The sequence below is a fragment of the Neolamprologus brichardi genome, chromosome 5, assembly GCF_056152115.1.
Source record: "Neolamprologus brichardi isolate AB-2024 chromosome 5, ASM5615211v1, whole genome shotgun sequence".
In the NCBI taxonomy this organism is placed as follows: domain Eukaryota; kingdom Metazoa; phylum Chordata; class Actinopteri; order Cichliformes; family Cichlidae; genus Neolamprologus; species Neolamprologus brichardi.
This window is the reverse complement of record NC_142108.1, coordinates 5,194,393-5,208,473: the sequence shown is the minus strand read 5'-3', so window position 1 is coordinate 5,208,473 and position 14,081 is coordinate 5,194,393. Positions and strand designations below refer to the sequence as shown.

The 14,081-nt window shown below is 38.8% G+C and overlaps 1 protein-coding gene across 11 annotated transcripts in view; it reads right to left on the bottom strand.

Annotated features, from left to right (window-relative positions):
* foxp1b (forkhead box P1b) overlaps window positions 1-14,081 on the bottom strand; it is a 146,263-nt gene extending 132,182 nt beyond the window's left edge. For 10 of the 11 annotated variants that reach the window (XM_035904968.2, XM_035904977.2, XM_087840527.1 and 7 more), the window contains exons 1-2: window positions 13,724-13,832; window positions 9,726-9,801 (exon numbers count right to left, since the gene is read on the bottom strand). The gene's annotated coding sequence lies outside the window, so the exon portion shown is untranslated. Of the gene's footprint in view, window positions 1-9,725; window positions 9,802-13,723; window positions 13,833-13,927 lie in introns of those variants that run through there. The other variant, XM_087840528.1, reaches the window with a different exon arrangement.

The following is a 14,081-nucleotide window of genomic DNA, read 5'->3' as shown; positions in this document are numbered from 1 at the left end:
AACATCTGGTATGTTACGAGTACACGCACTAGCAAATAATAATGTGCAGCTTTGACGTATACTGTAACGGAGAAAAAAACACATATTCTGAGGTATCACTTGCAAATAAAATAGCACACACAGGTTATGTGGATCTCTGGTAAAATGGTCACTCTTGTCCTATAGTCTCTTTGCACACAAATAGGGCTTATCGATTCCCGAACACATTTCCCCGCATTTGCATAAGCTGTGTGTTGTTTGTGGTATTGTTTCTTTTTTTCCACAGGCTTTGTTTATTTATTTCTCTATGTTAGAAAATCGGTTCCACATTGTCCCTCGATCTGCAGCAACGGCTGGCGCTGCAGCTGTTAGTTGTTAGTGACTAGAGATGACACAGTTCACCACTTCTCCAAAAAGCCAGCAAGCCTGGAGACCTGCACAGCTGCAGAGTGAGAGGAGAGGAGAGGAGAGGAGAGGAGAGGAGAGGAGAGGAGAGGAGAGGAGAGGATCTCTCTCCTATTTCTCTATCCCAGCCTTCACCAGTGCATCTTCCATTTCACTTTGGAGCCCGGAGAACGAGCCGTGCTAACCAAAGAATTCGGCCCAATGACACAACATTAACCCATTTGTACACACAAGTGCAAAAGCAACAGGCTCACCAGCTGACCTAATGGTTGTTGTAGCAGGGCTTTATTCCCTGGGACCGTTTTGTAACCAAGTGGGCACCATGTGAATACCATCTGTGTACCACTTATTTAAAGCTGGCAGAGGTCCCGTGGCAGCCAATCTGGCAATGAGAAAAAGGAAATAAATTGCATCATTTACTTAACATACATTTACTGTTGTACCTGTTAAAAGCCCATGACTAAATAATTTTTTTTCTGGTACCACCTTTTTCTTTCAGCCAAAATTGTGTTTTATGCGTGACAAACCGAGCAACTGTCAGCGGGCTGATAAAGGAGGTTTTTCAAGATGTTAACCACATGAAATCACATTTGCCACCAAGTATATTAAGAGCCCTAAATCCATTTACACCAAAGAAATCTCCAAGTGCATTATGCACTTCACAGAACCCATAAACAGACAATAAGCATATTGTAATTATAATGCCAACTCTTTAATTACGTGTGTCATTTGGGAATGGTCGAGCTTACTAATTGTCAGAGTGATGTGAGAGGACTGGGGGAGGCTAGAAGGAGATCAAGCCTCAGGCCCCAATGAGAACCATATTCCCCACTCTCCAAGCGTGTTAGAAGGCAGAAAATTCAATTGGCATGGTTCCAAAGAAGAACAGTCCAAACAGCCTTAATCAGCAGGGACAAACTCCATGCAAATCATTTACATTAGCACGAGTGGAGAAAGCAGAAAAATATCTGTGGTTTCACTCTCACAACATGAAAGCAAGGAAACTCCTTTGCCTCCTGTAACTTCAGTAACAGAGCTCTTTATATCAGAAACATGCCTTTAGCTGACACTGATCAAACCACCATCTAAAGAAGCAAAAAAACAAACAAAAGGAGGATAAAATACAAGGCGCCTATGTTTACTCCTTATGTGGAGGTGTCCTCAACACAACATCATTAGCATATTAAAACGTTTACCGGTGAAGCAACAACAACTCTGTGGCTGTAAGTGAATTATCACTGCATATGTTTTCTCATTTCCCAATACTGATAACGACAATGTTGTAGTAAATAATACAACGCCTGTTAATCGTTCTCTCAATAGTAGCACGTAGCCACCATCTGATAAAAATCATCCACATGTCATCTGATCAAAAACAACTTGCTAACTGCAAAAATGTTCAGGTGGATTCTGGTGGTGCATTCTACATTATTGTTTTGAAAGACTTCTGACATCAATCACGGGGCAAACCGAATGGAAGTGTCATCACAAACCAAAACATCCTGTACTGAATAATTTGAGGTGAATACTCATTTACCCTCGTGGTTTTATTTGTGTGTTTAAAAAATCAAATAGAAATATATTTATTTCTGGCAGCTCTACACTAAAGTTTCTCATCATTTGTCAGCTGACACATTCAACGACACATGCTGATATCTATTCAGTATGAATAAACATTTTAGATGATGCTGCAGGAGTGCTTTGAAACTCATTTTACGGGTGTTTTCACTCTTTTTACTGTAGGCTGTCACAGGAAAATAGTGCATCTATTGCAATTAAATGCTCAAATTTGTGCATATCACCAATTAGAGAAGGAAATATCGTATTTAAAAAGCAGTGGAGAACAAATTAAACAACATTTTATCTGTTATCTTTAGAGATTCAAGGTTTGTTTGGACATGATCAGAGCCACTTCTGATGTTCACTCCATTTCTTCAGGGGTTTTTCTTGTGTTTTAGGGACTGGAAAGTTTACAGTAAAAATGAAAAATGAAAATAAATAGGTCCATTCTGTCAGCAATAATAGTTTGTTTAGACAAGAACTTCTGTTCTGATGTCAGGAATACAGTGGACCAGAGTCCAGACAAGAAGTCAATTGCCGTGAACAGCCTGTGATACTAACATATGCTGCATATGGCAGTGAATGCGGTGAACAGAGATCACTGAGTGAAATATTCATTCTCTAAGTACAGAGCACCCTGAAAACACTTTGTGAGATGACATCTTCAGATGAATCATCAGCCAAGAAAATGTCAGTTAGACTATGAGAAACTGTCTCCACCATTGTTTACATATTGACTGGCATTATGTGGTTGACCCTGGTGAGAACAACTCACAGTCTCCAATGGCATGATCTCACTTGGTGGAAAAAAATCTGTCACTATGATGGTCACTGGTAGGAGGGTGTGGCGTTGCAATCAATGAAGGTGGAGGGATTTGAAGGCAAAAACAAAACAAATCTATTATTGCTTCTAGAGCATGAAATCATACATTAGCTAATCCTGTACTGAAACAGTCAATCCTGCACCAGTGATTCTAAAATTTATTGCTCAAATTGTTCTCACCTCTGCTTTTTCCATTGCTCTGTCTATGTGAGGTTGAACTAAACACTTCACTGTGCCCTGGAAGTTCTTTTAAACAGGATCACTATTGATAAAAGAGATCAGAGTGACTGAGTGAAAGAGAAAGCGTAGATGTAGGATTCAGAATTTTCATCTACTATCCATCTCATATTCTAATGCAGCCATTATGCTCTAAAAAGAGACTGCTCATCTATTCATTTTATAGGGCATTTGCAAAAAAGATGACACTGCAAGAGGGTTTGTCAGAGTGATTAAAATTCTTTGAATTAGCCCTTCAATCTCGGCATACAATTGCATATAAAGTACACAGAAATGCACTCAAAAGCCTGGCCCGGCTCCTCTGTGTAGCAGGATATGAAAAGATTGATTTACTCATTTCTCACTATGAGTTGTTTTCAGTGTGAGAAATTGATCGGTCAACACATTAAAACCTTGTACATCATGCACCCCTTATGAACAACATGAAAAGGCTTTCAGAAAAATATCCAATAACTCAAAACAGCTAATTGCTTAAGTTACATTTACAGCATTTACAACAGGTGCAGAATTTTTTAGACAAAAGGCTGTAAACTATAAAATGTAAATTGTACCAGCCGTGAGCTAGAGGGAAAGCAACCGTGGAGCATGACGCTGAATGTACTTTGATGTCTTTTGCCAGTATCGCTCTTATTAGTCTTACATTTCACAATGTCTGGACTTGTAGTCAGTTTTCACACACTGCAGAAAAGCACGACTTGTGTGAGACCCTGGACCCAAAAGAATATCTAGAATTCCTTTATAATTTTTTCTAGAGTACATCTAGATGATTTTCACCTACTTTTCTAATTTCGATTTGACGAGTGTTTCAAAAAGTATCAAATGAAATGATCAAGAGTACAGATACGGATGCAAAACAGAATCACTGCTAAAATCAGGTTAAGCTCACATCCATCCATAGCCTTTTGAGTAATCATGCTAAAAATAGAAAAACAAATAAATAGAGAAACAAAACCAATCACAAGCCCACCTTGTGTAGGTGGTTTTAGTAACACAACACATGTGAATTATGGTTACAATTCCCCCTTCTATTCCTGTTGAAAAAAAAGTTGCCAGAAAGTGTTTCTGCAGAACGGGAAGTTGAAAGGACATCAATTCACGTTAAAAACTCTGTGTGAAATTCTCAGCATATGACTTCTTGAGTTATGACGAGACATTAGTTTCGAGAGGCCTCGACTTTTGATTTCTGAATTCCAAAATTTAGTCATTTACAGCCTCGAGTCCAAAGTTAAGGAAATTATCCAAATACGTTCAGTGATTCTATCAAAAGTATTAAAGGTATATACAGTGAAATGAATAATACATACGTGTGTGTGTGTTCTGTTTTTGTTTGTTTGTCTGGTAGGAAACCTGGCATGGAAAAAGAATTTGGTTGCTTTTTTATGCACACTGTTTCAATGTGTTGTAAGCTTGACCGGTACATAAGTCATTATAAACACAAAGTCAGCCTTTGGCGTTCCCAGCGTCACTTTTTGCAGAGACCTGAAAGTGACGTGCTGTTCACATCACTCCTTAAGTACACAATTAGACTTTTTCTCATGCTTTTAACTCTACTACCTGGAACAAAATAAGCAACAAATAGGTTTCAGTTCTAGTTTAGTTTCTCTCTGTGACTCACCCACTCATTCTCTTGTTCTGTCTCCATCTTTTTTTAGACCAGCTGCATAAGCCAAGTCCCCATTCACATCAACTGCAATTGCACATTTATGAGAGATATTTAAGAGCTTATGTAAATCTTGTAAAGAAGCTGATCGCTAAGGTCTGTCCTTTTTTACAACTACTTTTTGCTGCTGTCTTTTTCTTGCCACCGTAAACACTCATTTTGTTCAGAGGTCACGTTTTACAAATGAGCTATGTGCCTGTTGTTCTAGCGTGCTGTTATGTCACCTGAGCACAATGTGCACGTGCACGCTTACTGTCAAGAGAGAAAGCCGACTGGTCTTAGGAAACAGAGAAATACTGCCATTGAAATGCTGCTACAGCACCTTCTACACGATTAGGACAGCACTGAAGATACAATAAAAGTACCTTATTTAAACTACATTACTATATTTTGTTTAATTTTATTAAGAGAGCTCTATTCCATAAATTATATACCTGAACAAACTGCTACAGGAGAAATAAAACCAGCATATGAATAGATCAACAGCTAATTTCATGACACCAATTTCATGAAACGCTATTAGTGTCACCCCCACGTACTAAACAAATCAACGAAATGTTTAGACTTACATGATGATACAACAGTACTGTAGCATTCGTCTCAGGATTAACAACTCTGATAGTAACTGTGCAGTATTGACACTGCAGGGTGACAAAGCACTGCATTCAGATTTCAGGGTACAGATTTGACCAAGTTTACCTCCATTCCATTTTACTGTGCCACTTGCCGTGTGTAACGCTATTACACGTTGTTAGTGCACTGCTTTGTTTGCTGCCATTTGATTACTTTTTGCAGGATAACCGACAGCCACTGCGGTTGCCGCCTCCCATCGAAAAGGGACTTTACACATGTTTGCAACCTCTGATGCTGAGCCGCTCTGTGAAAGCCACAAATGTATCTGACAAGGATCTCTGTGGATCTCAACTTTACACCTGATAAACACAAACCCGGAAATATTATACAGACTGGGAGTCTAGAACAAGTCAAATATGAGACTAAAATTATTTCAAAACAACTGTAGCTGTAGGAGTGTCAACGTCTGGTTTTTTGTTTCCCACCGCAATTCAGCAACTTTGTGTAAATTGCAAACTTGCGTTTTGAAGAAACGCCAAACTCAGACATGTTTCGCCAATTGGTTACAATGAAATTAATAATAATTGCTTTGTGGACGTGGCTGGGACTTGAGTTCATTGTGGCTTTTTGGTATTTAAAATATTATTGAAAAAACCCCAATGAAAATTGAAAAAATTGAAAACTGAAAAAAACGTCAATCTTTTTTCTGGTTTAAAAAAAAACATTAAAAAAAACGAGTAACTACTTGAAACTAGCAAATACTGTCGCACACAATGGAAATATTAAATAGGAAATTATACACTGTTTTCCCACAATCTCCTTTTAAATTTTTCATTATTATCTTGCTATTCATATCTTAGTAATTTAAAAGTAAATTATTTTATTACATTTAACGTTATTTTAAAAAACTGGGTGTAGATTTCATTCAATTTGTCTAAATTCATTTGTGACAGAATCATCTGAAGACACTATACTGTGGTAAAATGTAACTTTGTGTAACTTTGCTTTGTTTACAAAAAAGAAAAAAAGGAATGATGCATAAAAAATATCATCCAGTACTACCAAAGTTAGCGATATCAACAAAACTACTTTAATCACAAAAACAACAGCGTTTATCTAGTCAGCACATGCAGCAAATGGCTATCCACATTATCTGCTTCAACACATAATTCCAGCCCTGGCTAATCTATTGACCAAAATGATTAAAGAAATAACTCCTGTGAAAATAACCATCTCCAACTGAGTGGTTTGGGAATGGAGCCCCACCCTGTTTACAACGCTGAGAACAAAAACAAACTCCCTCCAAGGAGGCCAGGCAAATGCAAGTCACACACTCCAACCAATACAGGCAAACAACAACAACATCTGAGGATCTACTGGGAGAGCGGGCTACCAAACAACAGCAGCCTGCACACAAACAAGGTGAGAGTTTCGAACTGTCAGAGGGAGTGAACTGGAGACTGAAAGAAAGTCTGTGTGTTTGAGAGAGAGAGAAAGCGAGACTCGGTGTGAAAGTGGAATTGAGTAGCAAAAGAAAAGTCAAATACCACCCGCGCCGCCCCAGTCTCAGGTCAACTGAATCATCAGGAGTCAGGGAAGATACCGTCACCGCTTTCCATGAATAGCTCACAAAACCACATCAGAATGACTTCACCGAAGCAAAAACAATAGTTTGAGAACACTCTTCCTCAATATCCAGGGGACTCTGAATGAAGAAGTAATGAATCTCAGTTAACAAGGCCATTATCAGTGAGAGAGCTACATCATCCCGATGGACCACGGATCCATAAGGCCCTTACGTCCACTGGCCTTTTATTGTCGCTATTATCTCCTAAGGTATGCCATTAACAATTGTACAAAAAAAGATGAAAGTATCGTGTGTTTGATCTCACACTGTACATCATCATAGTAAACAATGAGGCTGTATAAGGGACACAGGCCCAATTAGCCATCTCTGCTCTCAGCTGTCAAGTGTTTAAACAGCTTGCTAGGATGATAATAGTAACCTGCATACTTTCATCTGTGCTCCAGACTCATCAGCATGGTAGCACCTTTGCTTAAGCGCTGCACTGCATCTTGGGTAATTACTGCTTCCCAATTACCTCCCAGCTGGTAAATATATATCAAATAAACAAGCAACAACCCGTCAATTAGGAGTGCCGTTTCATAATGGGGGTACAAAATGATGTTTTATGCAGAAACAGAGGAAAGCAGAGAGAAAGGGGTAGCATTCAACATCAAAGTGAACTTGTATCTGTTAACTGCACTTACAGTACATCTGAGCATAGCAGTTTGTGAAATAATTAAATCACACGTGTTTACAACTAGTATGAGACTCTAATTAAAGGTATTTTAATTACAAACAGGGTGGAAAAAATACAGCTTGTGATGGTGCTGTTGACTGAGAATGGACTTAAAAATGAAATGTGGCCTTTTCTTCACAGATGAGTGAAGTGGGACAGTAACATTGTCGAATTCAAAGGCAAGGAGAACAGCTGCAGCAACAGTCTGTCAACAAAATTTGCATTGCTGCTCTTTCCTCATCTCCATTACTCTCTCCTGTCTCTCCTCAAGCCCACGGAGCTGCCGGCTCAGATCTGAGTACTCTGATGGCTTATCACATAGCGAGCAGCAGGCTAAGCCGGAGTGATGCGCCCAAAAGACATGATCAAAGCACACCAACTTTCCACCCAGCAATGATGATGGAAGAGCAGGCTCTGCCATGTTATGTTTCTTATTACGCTTGGACTGGCAAGTGAAAACACAGCGAAGAAGTCAAAGATGAGGCCCTAAAAAAAAATTTCTCCTGCAACCTCATTTTATATTTTTATTATTTTTATTTTTTCATATCCCTACTACACTTACAGAGGCTTAAATAGTAGTCTGTGACATTTTCCTATCAATAAATGTCAGTTTTGCTACTCTTATTCCCACAAACCATAGTATTGATCTAATCTACAAGCAAGCCCGGAAAGCTTTTATTTTGAAGTGCTAGAGATCCAGCTTTGGATAGGTTTTAAGATTTACACAGTGTGATTCAAGTAAAGTCTCCTTTTCTTCTGCATGAACAGAGAAATCTGTGCCATAGCATGAAAAGCCACCAAAGATAAAAAGTGAAAATTACAGCGTGGCAACAGAAGAATCAAACTCTTCACAAACAGACAAACTACATCGCAGATCTAACCACATGGCTTAACTAGAAAACAGATTCTAGTGAAGTCAGCTTAAAGATACTAAACCACACAAGTTGCCACTGATGTATTGAAAAAAATTTTTTTTGCCTTTTTTTATTACAATTTTTGGATTATGATTTTTCACATTGTATTGAGTCACGTCTATGTTAGATAAATATCACAATTCCTACACCAGTAAAACTGGCTGACTTTTTAACACCCTGCATCATATGAGCTCTGGAATTACAACGCAGCTGACCCTTTTATCTCAACAGTAACCATTAGGGATGCACCCAGTCACCTTTTTTTCCATTATACCATGTCCTAATTTAACACCGTTGGTGGTTAGGTGTAAATAAGATGCATTCCTCACTGTGAGAAACAAAGTGGGACTGTATAAGACAACATTGGTCTTGACTCAGACACTGCTTTCCAAACCTGGTAAAATAAAATGTAACAAATAAATACATCAATTTTATTGACTTTGTATTTTTTTGCATAAAATAGTAAATAATAATGAGAAAAAAACAAATACGAAGTTTAGAAATCGTGTTCATCTTAATCATCTAATTCATTTGCACTAGTTTAATCTCACTTCAGTGTAGGCAGCTGTTATTTACGGTCATGTATAGTAGTGTAGTTTCACCTTTCCTCCACTCAGTCTGAGTGCACTTTATTTTACTGTTCCTCACACATACACACACATGTTTACATGGAGTGGAGAGAGGATACGAATGAAGTGAAAAATATTAAAAGAGCTGGTAACAACACTTAATGTTACCACAAGTGCAGTAAACACAAAACATAAAAACAATGAGACTGACAAAGAGAAAGAAAGCATCACTGCAGTTTTTCAGTTGCACCAACTCAGTTGACCACAGTTTGCAGGTTATCTTCAAATTTTGGCAAACATAGCAATGAAATCTATTGACATAACTAGCGTGAAACCCCCCCAAACTGCTGAGATTTTCCTGTTAGCTTTTTCGATGCTACTTTAGCTCTCTGCTTCCACCTGATTCACTGCTGCTGATATATAGCATAGTAACTTAGATCATATTGCTGTCACTGATGGTTGAATCAGGTTTTGACGTCAGGATTTTCCTGATATTCTATCCAAACATTAAATTAGTTCATCTGTGATTACGGTTTTATCTTTTTTTCTGCAGTGACAAGCAAAGCAACAAACGTTAGGGTCTACATCACTTCACACTGTAAGGAAAAATCTGTGAGACAAATCACACACAGAGAGGCTTCAAATCATAAGTCAGTGTCTACATAAACTATGGAAGTTTTAACAGAGTTGAGAACCACTTACAGTTCTGATGTCACAAACTGTCACAAGTGGCTTTAGATTATTCTCAGAGCTGGCTTCACTTCCTGTCCATGTTGTCCTGGAATGACAAACAGAACAGCACGTTATTATCTAGGGGGTCAGTAAACAACCTATATACACTCAAAACACACACATATGTGGTACATCTTTAGGTAGTGTATAAAACAAATACGCTATTAGGGTGTTATTACACTGGCAAATATTAATAATAAACATATTTCTATCATAATGTTACACTGATGTTCAGGTCACAGCTACTGAGTAATGTGAGAGTGAATTTGTGAGCAAAACAAACCAGGATGTTGCAGAAATACGGTTCACTGACACAAAAAAAAGCCTGATTAAATTCAGCCGAAAATGTGAGTTAATCTGTGTGAATGATTATCAATACATTTTGGAGAAAAATCCCTAAAAAATGATATTATCAGCCCAACCGTGCAACATCATAAACACACACACAGACTGGACAGCTGATAGAAACAGGTGCTGAGGTTCAGCCTGGCAGCTGAGCACAGCTTGCAGCATATGTCTGAGCCCCTCATGTCTGGACCAAAATGTTTGTAGCTTACCTGCATCCTTCCCCAAACCTTCTGTGGTGTTGTATTACAGAGGAAATTCTGATTTTTAAGCTACTGCATTGTAGCTCGAGAGAAAAACATGGACTCATAGGAATAAGAGCACAATTATCATATTAAACTGTTTGGATATTCGTATAAGTCTACCAGCAACAATTCATAACACTGTCTATTCACTTATTTATAACTAGCTAAATTTGGAATATTTTGATTATTTACTAAAAACATGTGATGTGGATGGGTTCTGCTGCACTCCTAAAAACACAAGTGTCCCTTCTCTTAAATTGTTTGTTCCTGTTTGCTTTCTCTTATGTGATTAAAATAAATACATTTTATTTTGAAATCCAATGTAAAAACACCATAGAGGATAAAGTAAATATTCTTATATATTTAAACAGCTCAAGTATAATTTATTTCCCAGCAATAAACAGGCTGTGCTCCAGTGTTGCACTGTATTCCTAAAACACAACACCAGTAGTAAATTCATTTTGTAACTCAAGTTAATTGATTGTAATTGCATGCTCTCTCTCCTCCCATGCAGGCGGATGACATTTTTTTGTCAGCATCCCTGCCTTTATTAAGGACAGATGACAGTAGAAGACAGTAATTAATGGCTGCCCAAGTTAATAGCCATCCTGAGCGTTTTGGCAGTCTCCATAGAGACCGAGGAGCTGCGCAGAGCTCACCTGAAGCTGTCCACTCTCTGACCAATCGCCTTTGCTGTCACAGAGAACAGTCTGCCACGGGCCGCGCCACAGGGGCCGGGACACACTAACCTTTACCCTGGAAATATTGTTCTGCTTTCCTTTGTTATCCATTCGTGTAACACAGCATTAATGAGCATGCTACACTCATATTCATATTGCCGGTACTCTTCTCCCCCTTTTGTGTCGTGTGAATCAAACATGCAAAAATCACACGACAAATTCATTTACCAGAAAATTCCCTTTTATTCATCTGTCACTTGTCTTGGTTTGTGGAAAAAAAAAAGGTTTCGAGCAACTGGTTTTGAGGGCGTCTTGTAATCTGCAATCAAATGAGGGGTGAAGCAGGCAAATAAATCTGAAGGAAACAATATAGTGAAAGCAGAACCTTATTCCCACACTGGACCCGAAAATAACTCTCCTTATCATTCAGCTGCGAGCTCGGGTGCACAGTCAGTTTACAGCCCTTCTGTACCCAGCACAGGGTATTTCAATGTGTGTTCACAAATACTGAGCCGTCAGATGAAAGAGAGGGCCGCTCCACTCAGGGATGGGAGTCCTCGCACTGAATGCATGAGTGACTGATTACTTTCTTACCAGTTGAACCTCGGCTCTCTACAAAGAAGAGCCTTACCCAAGCCTGAAGAGGCCAAACTAGTAACAAGGGCTTTCTAAATTATACAAAATCACAGATTGGTGTGTTAAGCATCTTGCGTCATTACAATGCATACAGCTGCTCTTCCTCAAATTTCAAGCTATTTTTTTTTTTAAAACCCCCCTCGCCAACTCAATTTATTCAGTTTCAGTACGGAGCAGGAAAGTACAGTCTTTCTCATTTGTAGACGGAGGCGTGGGGGACACACTTAGGTCGTTCCCATCAGAAACAGCAGAAGGTTGAACGTCTGTATGTAATAGCCGTGTCAAACAGCAGGCCCTGGAAAAGTTGCAAAGAAAGTTCATCCTGAGTTTTTCCTTTTTTTTTTTTTTTTTGGAAACCTGGGTCAGCATTTGCGAAGGTCCATTTCTGCATAAGTGAGCACACAAACCCCAGTGCCTGTTCAAATAGTCTGCAGCTCTCTCTCAGGCAGCTCATGACAACAGCCCAGCAGCAGCACTGTTTGATCTCCAATGTTTTCCTTAATCTGGGTTGTCAAGGTTCGCTTGTTGGAGGCTGTTTACTTTACTTCTCCTACAAAAAAGTGTTTTTTTCCCCTCAGACAATGACTAATCCAAAGACCAAGAAGGAGGGAGCACTGCCAGCAATAGTTGTTAAAGCTGCAGTTTCCCTTTTGTAAAATTTCAGATAGTTTTAGTTGCCATCTGCAATCTTACTGTATGAAACATTAGGGAAAGACTTTATTTATTTATATTTATTTACTTTAGTTATTAAAAAATATATATAATAATTTTTGGCACTATTTTAATTCTACCTAATATTAAAAATTAATACAGACTGAGTGTATCAGATAATTTGTTTATTAGTTATCCACTGTATTTGTAAATAGTGCTTATTTGCCTGTAAGACCCCTGTTAAAAAATGCACGTTAAAATAATTTAAAAATATGTTTTAACGTCTTTGCAATAGGTGAGCTTAAATGCTACAGTGCTGTACAACATTCCTTTGCACAAATAATAATGTTACTGTCTATTAGTTAAAAAAAAAAAAGTTTAACTACACTATTGAAACAACTTGATCTGCAAATATTAAATTAACAAACAAAACAATCTCCATTTTCCGTACAGTGATCGCAGCTCCAGCCAATTTACATTTATGAAAATGTTCAACTGTAACCCACAGCACATCTTATTCAACACAACCATTGTCTCACATCCTGTGCAAACCACTATAAAAGTTGAAATATATAACGTTTAACACTTTCAAAGCGCTATTTTACGTTACCACAGCCATAATTAGGAATTAACTCCGCAATTCCTTTGTGTTAATGAAACGTTACGAAATGAATATCCGCTTTTACTTGTGTTGGGTACACAGCCTTACCGCTGAGCAGGGAAGCCACACCGAAAGAACACGCTTGAATAACGCAACTGATGGACAGCTAAATAAAAGTAATGATAACTTTCAAAGTTGAGGGCTTGCTACACTTCTGACTTCCTCCGGTCTTTCTGAGTTTGGAGCACAGCTAACACGTGGGGGAAAAGCTCCATCCCTGGTTTCACTCCAAAGAAATCACGGCACTCAAAACTTCCCCTTCACCGTGTAAAGTTTAACAAAAAAACAACTTTTACAGCACATCCTTAATATGTAGCGTGGTAATTACGGTCTGTTAGCGGCCATTGCTAAGCAGCACGTTATAAACATGTAGCATTCATTTTGAAAATACTTTTTGGACGAGAGGTGCATTTCCCCCGGGGTCTCACGAGTAGCCTCAACTAAGTTAGAAACCCAACTTTTCCCAAAAAAGAAAAAGAACAAAAAAGCAGAGGGTAAATATAGAGTCGTAAAGCTATTCTTGTAAAAGCCGCTCGGTACAGCTGCATTAAAACGGCGCTACCTATCGCCCTACGTTATAATAATACAGGTGTATATTTATTTCGCTATTTGTAACAATTCGGCAAACAGCAAGACAAAACCGAGACAAACTCGGTGCGAGGATCCGAGTGCAGCTGCAGCAGCCGCATCAGGTATCTAGACACGAAACAGCAAAGCTAACGTTAACATTAGAATAGTAGTGAAACTTACCAGAACGGAAAAAAACGCTTTACAGCAGCTAACAGGGCGCACGCGGAGGGTACCGATTCGCTAGTATGAGATAACGAAGCCGTGCACGCGAGCTTGTGTACCGAGAATGCGTGCAACAACAAATCACACAGTAAACAGTGAATATTACTCCGCCCGGGAGGTGGAGGGGGGGAACTAACTAAGTAACTTAAAAGATAATCTTACCGAGGGCGTCGAAATAAAGCGAAATGTGGAGTTTCACACTCGCTGCCTGCCAGTCTTTCTCGCAGGAAAAGGCACGAGCTCCTTGCTTAATGTTCTTATTAGATTTTAACACGCTGTGAAAAGAAGGAGGAAAAAAAAGGAAGAATCGCTGATT